This window comes from Bos indicus x Bos taurus, chromosome 6 (genome assembly GCF_003369695.1).
Source record: "Bos indicus x Bos taurus breed Angus x Brahman F1 hybrid chromosome 6, Bos_hybrid_MaternalHap_v2.0, whole genome shotgun sequence".
Classification (NCBI taxonomy): domain Eukaryota; kingdom Metazoa; phylum Chordata; class Mammalia; order Artiodactyla; family Bovidae; genus Bos; species Bos indicus x Bos taurus.
Window position 1 is genome coordinate 64,163,140 of NC_040081.1, and position 8,909 is coordinate 64,172,048.

The window sequence follows — 8,909 nt, forward strand, 5'->3', positions numbered from 1 at the left end:
GTGACAAAAGAAGAAAGAATACACAGTGGAGAAAAGACAGTCTCTTCAATAACTGGTGCTGGAACAACTGGACAGCAACATATAGAAGAATGAAATTAGAACATTCTCTAACACTATACACAAAAATGAACTCAAAATGAATCAAAGACCTAAAAGTATGGCTGGACACTATAAAAATCACAGAGGAAAACACAGAGCACTCTTTGACATAAATCACAGCAATATCTTTTTTTTTTTATCTACCTCTTAGAGTAATGGAAATAATACCAAAAATAAACATATGGGACCTAATTAAACTTACAAGCTTCTGCACACCAAAGGAAACCATAAAAAAAAAGACAATCCATAGAATAGGAAAACATATCTTCAAATGAAACATCTGACAAGGGATTAATCTCTAAAATATACAAACAGTTCATGCAGTTCTGTACCAAAAAAAAAAACATTAAAAAAAAATGGGCTGAAGACCTAAGTAGACATTTCTCCAAAGAAGACATACAGATGGCCAACAGGAACACAAAAAACTGCTTGACATCACTAATTTATCAGAGAAATGAAAATCAAAACTACAATGAGTTATCACCTCACACCAGTCAGAATGGCTGTCATCAAAAAGTCTACAAACAATAAAGGGGCTTATTGGAGAGGGTGTGATGGAAAGGGAACTGTTCTACCCTCTTGGGGGGAATGTAAATTGGTACAACCACTACGGAGAACAGTATGGAGGTTCCTTAAAAAACTAAAAATAGGACTATCATATAATCCAGCAATACCACTCCTGGGTATATATCAGAAGAAAACCATAATTTGAAAATTTTACATGCACCTCAATGTTCATAGCAGCACTATTTACAATAGCCAAGAAAAGGAAGCAGACTAAATCCCCATCAAGAGAGAAATGGATAAAGATGTGGTACATATATACAATGGAATATTAGTTATAAAAAGAATGATATAATGCCATTTGCGGCAACATGCATGGACATGGAAATTATCATACGAAGTAAGTCAAACAGAGAAAAACAAACATCATATGAATTCACTCATTTGTGGAATCTAATTTAAAAAAAAATGGTACAAATGAACTTATTTACAAAACTTCAACAGACTTACAGATATTGAAAACAAACTTATGGTTACCAAAGGGGAAATGTGGCGAGGAGGGATAAATCAGGAGACTGGGATTAACATATACACACCACTATATATAAGATTGGAGAAGGAAATAGCAACCAACTCCTGTATTCTTGCCTGGAAAATCCCATGCACAGAAGAGCCTGGAGGGCTACAATCCATAGTATCACAGAGTCAGACAAGATTGAAGCGACTTAGCACATACATAAGATAGATTACCGACAAGGATCTACTGTATAGCTCAAGGAACTCAACTCAACTCAATATTTTGCAATAACCTGCATGAGAAAAGAATCTGAAAAAGAATGAGTATACATATAACTGAATCACTTTGCTGGACACCTGAAACTAACACAACATTGTAAATTAAATATACTCCAATAAAACTTTAAAAAATGATAATAAACCTATTTCTTTTTGAAAAGTCAAAAAGAATATATTCAATATTTTGAATTACATTAAACATGATATTCTATTGAAAACTCACTAAAAGTAATAAACACTGAGTAAATATTAATAGATCATTGAATCAATGACAGTGGGAGTCTATAGAAAATATTTACCAATTTTACTCAAGTCCGTATGGCACCACAAAGGGTAATAAAGGCAAGAAACACAAAAGCAATATCAGGTATCCTTCTTTTAACTTTAGATAATCTAGTCTATTTATAAGTAATTACTAATAGGACTGCTATACAGAAAAATAACACTGAACTTGGTTTTCTTTTGATTTTAAGGATCCATGGAATATTAATTTCAGCAGTTATGAGAATATCATACTCCTATGATTCAAAGTTCAACCAATCACAAATCAAATCAGGACATCCAGAATGTGCTGGGTTTTCTCTTTGTTCAGAACGTCAGTGTCACTGGGACCCAGTCCATATCAACCATCGTAAAGTGCTTCAGGTACTATGCATACACACCTTGGTCCTGGTGGTAGAACCTGCAATGCCTTGTTAACTGGCTCCTGCTCTTCAGCATGCCCCCCCAGAGAACAGTTAGACCCATGGATGAGAGAGCCTTCGCAGAAGTCCAGGAATCCAGTTGAGTAGTTCCATCAAACTGTTGGAGGTTAAAAAATACATACGTATGAATTTGGATGCATTGGAAAGGGAAAGAAGGACAGTTTGACTTTACCTGCACAACCCCTCCCCCAAGGCAGCACACATTAGTGCTAAAGGAGACCACCCTGGACCATGATTTCTCACTTGGGGAAAGTGAAAGCATGAGAATGAGTACTCAAGATTCCCCAGGCAAGTGAGATGCAGTCCAAGATGATCATTTCTTTTTCACTTCATCCAGAGAACTGAGTCATGAGCTGTACTACTTGGGGCAGGGAAGATGCTGGGAGAGTGGCAGAGGGCACTGAAGGGATGTGGATCCAGAAATTGTTAAATGCTTCTTGTGCACCATCAGGAAGCCCATCCAAGAGCCACTGGAGAAGGCTTAACTGTGATTCTTCCCAACTTGCCCATGGGCACCCCCAGTGCTCTGTGCAACTCACCCACACACCCTCTAACGGTGTGGCCCGTTCCCTGTACATACTCTTAATGGCAGGAAGAATAAGCTTTGGCAGATGGCTAGTAAGCATTGCATACAATCAGCCACAATCTGCAGACCAGGAAGCAACCACAAATTTGAGCTTTAGAGTCACCACTGGAAAAGTCAAAGGGAAGCTGTCAGCAACCCACCTGGTGAGCTGCAAGATGGAAAGAAGCTTAAAATTTTTGCCAAAAGAAGAAGCAAGAAGTATGACCCAGGTGTAACCACAGAGAGACTGAGGAAGCCTCAGAATCCCCAGTACAGCAGTGGGAAGGTATTTTTTTTCCTAAAGTCAGCCAGTAAAGACTGGAGAAAGTGCCTGCTACTTCTAATGGAAGGACAGCAGCTGCAAGAACTTTAAGGAAAAAAATGTAAAAATCATGGAAACATGACCCCAACAAGGGATCGCAGCAATCTTCTAGTAATCAATTCCCAAAACATCCTGATAAAGAATTAAAAATAGCTGGGTTTTTCTCTTGTGGTGAGAAGATCCACACTCGTAGCAGCTTTAAGCACACAAAAAGTATTAACTAGTCTCCGTGTTGTAGTGTCACATCCCTATTATTTACTTATTTTATAACTAGAAGTTGGTTCTTTTCTTTCTTGTTCCTTGCTCGGGTACTTGATTGCACATGGTCAGAAGGGCCCAGGCAGCTGCTGACCCATCACACTGCCCTGCGGCAAGAAGGCAAGGGCAGGGCTTTCCACTTTCCAGTAGCAGGGGTCCCAGAGGACTTCAATCAGCAAGCGCAGCCGCATGCCCTTGCAGACTGCAAATTGGAGGCCTGTAGAAGGAACCCCTGCCTCTGCACTCCACCACCCTCCACCACCCGCCCCTGTGCGGCAGTGCAGCCACCCCAACGGCCCCCTCCAGCGAGCCCCGCGAGAAACAAGCCTGATCTTCAGCCCCTGTCGAACTGGAGCCTGAGCAAGAAACCAGGCTAGAGCAAGCCTGACCTCAAAGAAGGTTACTGACAGGGCCGAAGTAGCGCTGACCTCGGTTCCTCAAAGAAGCCCAAGTGCTATTATGCAGGCTGTGAGAAAATTTGGGGGCTGAGACCTCACCACGTATAGGAACCTTTGCCGGCGGCAGGGGTTCCAGAAGTTTGTGCGTCAAGAGAGTTGGCGCGGCCCCGCCTCACTGGGCATGCGCAGGAAATTGCGAGGCCCACCTGCGGGTAGCTCCTCAGAGCGGTGGGCAAGTACCACCTGAGCAAGCCAGCCAGCCAGCCGCTGCACCCTGGGGTGGGGGGGAACCCGCATCCACTCTCTCTGTTGCTGCAGCCGCTCCCACGGAGCAGCCCCACCGTCAGCACTTCCAGCTTGCTGAGAGCATCATTCTCTCTGGCTGCCAGGCCGCTGGCCTGTTTTCTTGTGGTAACCCAGCCCTGCCAGCCTCTTCAAACTGCGTGGTCCCTGCCCCTTATCCCGTGGGCCCGAGGTTGGAGGCCCCTCCCCGCTTGTTGCAGCCTTGAACAGGTGTGCTCCCTTTCTCTAGGGAATTCTTGTCTAGAGGAAAGAGAACTTTTTGAAGTCAACAACAAGGAAACCATTATCTACACCCTAGGTGTCAAAGTAAACTCGCAAAACAGCAACAACCACAAAAACTCCATACACAAATAGCACAGGAGGCATATCCACGAAGGTGAGCGTCAGCCGTGTTGAACCCTGTTATCTCAGGGATGGACATGTACCAGAAGTCAGAGGTCAATAAGGAGACCACCCTCACCTCCACTCCACCCTTGCCCCCATCTTACTCAGGAGAGTGTGTAATTTCCTTGGTTCTGTTCTGTCTCTTGGCAACAAAAATTTAAAGTGACAGAGCAGTGTTACAGCTCTGTGTTACAGCTCAGTTTTATTTAGAAGGTAAAGGAAAATACATCCTTGAGGTGTGAGGGCATGCCAACCCAAAAGACACAAAGAGAAGAGAGGCTCCGGCACAATTTTGGCTCCTCTTTATATATGCTTTTTCTCCTCCCACTGGGCCTACCCTTTGTAAATTGGACTAGCCAGGAGTGCTGTTTGTTTTACCAGAGGTCCTCATTCCAGTCTTCGGACCTTCCTTTGTTCTATTTTCAGAGGCTTTTCCCTTCTTTGTCTGTTAGCCACCACCATTTTGGACTCCTTTTCCCTATTCTAACTACCTAACATTCTGAACTTAAGATTCTGGAGTTTCCTTTTGTTTCAAGAGCACACTGAGGGCAAAGCCGGCAGACCCCTGCAGGTAGAACTTAGTGTCTGGCCTGCTGGTCAATGGATCGGTCAGCTCGGAGGAGACGTGGTCACTGCCAGTTGTGCTTTCAGGACAGATTCCCTAGGCTTAGCTGCATCATCCCAGGAGTCTGTCAGATGGGTAGCCTGACTGAAGATTGTCATTTTGGTCCACAATTGTCATGGTGTGCAGCATAGAAAAGGCCACTGGGGTATGTATGCTGGCACCTGAAGGCCACTGAGGACTCTGGGACCAGGATCTGGACTTTCAGACTTTACAGGTAGATGTTCTTTCCAGAAATCTGTCTTAACTGCATGAGCCTTTCCATATGTAGTGCATGGGGGGTCTTGTTCTTGACCATGAGAGAATTCCAACATAAACACAGCTGGAGGGGATATATCCAGCTCCAAAAAGGTCAACCCATACTTTCAGCCATGTAGCTGGGGTGGCAAGGCACTCCAAGAGTACTGGCTGATAGACCTCGTGTAGCCCACTGCAAACATGGGATGCTTCTTTTGGCTGTTATTAAATCCACCTGGCACAACTGGCTGGCCCTTCTATTGCTTTTCTTCATAGTCCAGGAAAAGCAGGTTTATAATCTTGTTCTCCTCAAGTGGGATGAAGCTCTCAGTGATTACATACTTTAACCTGAGTTCCTAGGTCTCCTCATTCTTTGCCTTCTTCAGGTTCTGCTACATGTGGATATACTCATCATGCTGGCCCCAGGTCTCTGCCTTCACAACCTGCTGTTTGACTTGGAACTTCATGAGTTTCCTGGGTTTGACTTCTATGTCCTGCTGCATGGATGTGTATATAGCCTGAAACTACATTGCCTCCTCATCTCAGATCATCACCTCCTGCTGTATTTCCTGTTCATGGTATTTCTGCTCTGCAGTCTCATCACTCTTCAGTTTCAATGTCTTCTACTTCTCTTTGGTGTGATTCTTGATGTTCTTGCCTCAATGGAGAAGCTCACTCTCCATGGTCTTGTACTTGACTGCAAGCGGTTCCATGGCCTTCTGCTCCTGCCATAGGTCTTGCAGTGTCCTCTCCTTCATCCCTAGCAGCTTCTGCCTGTTCTCACTCATAAGACTGCAGTCATCCTGGCTGGTCACCTTCTCTTCCATGAGCCACTGCTTCTACACCTGAAGGTAATTAAACATATTTTCATCCAAGGCTAGCTCCAGGAGGCTGGGGCAGGTGGGGCGGTGGTGGTTGATGTTGTTATCTGCCTCTTTGGCCTCCCAGACTTTGATTACTGGCCCTTCCTGGTAACCTACCAGGGCTGACGTGCTATGCTATGCTATGCTATGCTAAGTCGCTTCAGTCGTGTCCGACTCTGTGCGACCCCATAGATGGCAGCCCACCAGGTTCCAGCGTCCCTGGGATTCTCCAGGCAAGAACACTGGAGTGGGTTGCCATTTCCTTCTCCAATCATGAAAAAGAAAACTGAAAGTGAAGTCGCTCAGTCGTGTCTGACTCTTAGCGACCCCATGGACTGCAGCCTACCAGGCTCCTCTGTCCATGGATTTTCCAGGCAAGAGTACTGGAGTGGGGTGCCATTGCTTTCTCCGAGGGCTGACATAGTGCTTTCTATACTGCTACTTTTTATGTTAGTGTTCTTTATGCTGCTGCTCTTCCTCCATAGCCAGTTTTCCAGCATCTCCTTCTTCTCCAGATGAGACTTCAGGTAGGTGATCTCCTGGAATTCATACAGCAATGTGTCCTTGGGGTCCTCATGCACTCAGGGGTTGTTCTTGATTTCCTTGTCTTTGTTGGCAAAGTGGTGGTTGGAGAGGCTCTTTTTGTAGCCAGTAAGAAACTGGCACCTGTGTGGCCACTATGATGATCTTATCTTTGCCCCCAGGAGAGTTCTAGAGCAGCCAAATCAGCTTGGTGTCCTAATAGGGGATGTGGGTGCTCCTGTTGCCCACCAGGACAGTGATTACATTGCCCAGGGAAGACAGAGAGAGGTTTATTTTGGAAGCTTCCTTGTGCTTTTCTCTTCCACCATCTCCAGTGTCATCACTACCCATGGACTGTGTGGCTGTCCCTTCAGTTAAGTAGAGATGTGCTTTGTTCTATCTCTTGCTCCTGGCCAGGTTCAACAAGGTTGAGTTTTTCCAAACAGCTGTGGTCCTGGACATCACAGCCACTGTACCCCACGGTTGTGAGGAAGTAGAGTGGGAGCAAGAGCTGATTTCATCCATGTGTGTGTTGCCCATGACCTGAGTCTGCTCTCATAGGTTCATCATGAATCTCCTTGACATTCTTAGTTACAAAGGAGGAGAGATCCTTGATGTAGATGCCTCAGCATTCTCCATTAGCTCTAGGTTCCTGCTGGACTCCTTGGAGAGCAGGTCTCAAATCTCTTCTAGGTATATCTCCAGGTGGGAGGACTGGACCAGGCACTGCTGAGAGTAGGGATGCAAGAAATAGAGGAAGTGCTCAGAGGTACTAGGGATGACCTTGTCACCTGGATTCTATCTAGGCCCCCTGCGTGGTATGTCCTGCCAGTGCTTATCTGGCCATAAACAAATACCATGCCATTGAAACCCTGAAATAGTGAGTCTACTGAGGCTCTCACATTTTCATCACGTAAGTCTCTGTTTTGAGCTGCCATCATGCATGGTATTAAAGTTGAAGCTCTTGGAAAGCTATCCTGGGGCAATGCAGGGGTTTCACAGAGTCACCTGGCCAAGTTTTACATCCATGTCAGGGCTTCACAGCTGGCAGAAGTGGTAAAGCACCCGCCTGCCATTGCAGGAGACATAACAGATGTGGGTTCGATCCCTGGGTCAGAATGATACCCTGGAGAAGGGCTACTCCAGTATTCTTACCTGGAGAATCCCATGGACAGAGGAGCCTGGCGGGCTACAGTCCATGGAGTTGCAAAGAGTCGGACAACACCCGAAATGACTTAGCACACAGCACAGGATCTAATAGTGAACACCAGTCACCCCTTTGGCCAGAAGGTGGCCCTGGGCCATCACCTTCAGGGTTGGCTTTGGTTTTACTGGCCATCTTACTGCTCTGTCCTTTTATCACCCCCATCCCACTCCACAGCCTGGGTAGACCTACTGTTCTCTCTAGGTCTGGATCATTGGGACTGACACAGTGGGCCCCCATAGTTCCACTCTTCAATCTGTGTACAGACTCCTGGGGTGGGGATTCTGGGAGATGGCCCTACCAGTTCAGCAAGCTGGGCCTCCACAGCTCTCCAGTCCTTACAGAATTAAGGAGAGTCCATGGAAGCCACAGGAGTTGTGTTGGCTGAATGGCAGTCCCAAGAACCCACCTCATACTGGGGCAGAGAGAATTCTGCCATGTTGCCAATTCTAGTGTTACTGTGGCAACAGTAAGATAAAAGAGAAAAATGGAATGGGTGACAGACCAGTCCTCTCCTCCTCTCCCTCCTCCTCCTCTAAGGACCTGGTGGGGGCTGCTGGTTCTGGACACTTGGCGGGGGGGTCCCACCTCTCACATGGGCAGAGGCTCACATGGAGTCCTACCCTCAAGGTGGGAGAATCATTCATTACAGCGAGCATGGCTGCTCTAACTCTGCCTCTCCTTTATCACCACTTGGAGAAGAAGTGAGAGAAGGGGATGGGGCAGGGAACAGGGGCAAGACTAAAAAGTTCCCTAAAATCTTTTAAGGAAGTTTAGAGCTATAAACCATAAGAAAACAGAAAAAGACAATTTAATGAAATTAGAAAAAAAAATACACAAATAAAAGAGAACTTTACCATAGAGATATACTAAAACAAATCAAAGAGAATCCATGCATGTGGCAACCAAATGTTAAACACTTTTTAAGCTATGCATTATATATATATATTATATATATAATATATATAAATAAATTTTCTGGCCTTTTAAATATTAACTGTTACCAGATGGTAGGGTTATGAGCCATATCTTTTTTTATTTTAATTTTTTTAATTTATTTATTTTAATTAGAGGCTAATTACTTTACAATATTGTATTGGTTTTGCCATACATCAACATGAATCTGCCA

At 45.0% G+C, this 8,909-nt stretch overlaps 1 pseudogene; it reads right to left on the reverse strand.

Moving 5' to 3' along the window:
- Positions 1–4,242: 4,242 nt before the first annotated feature.
- LOC113894618 lies at positions 4,243–7,605 on the reverse strand (annotated as a pseudogene).
- Between the last annotated feature and the right edge of the window lie 1,304 nt (positions 7,606–8,909).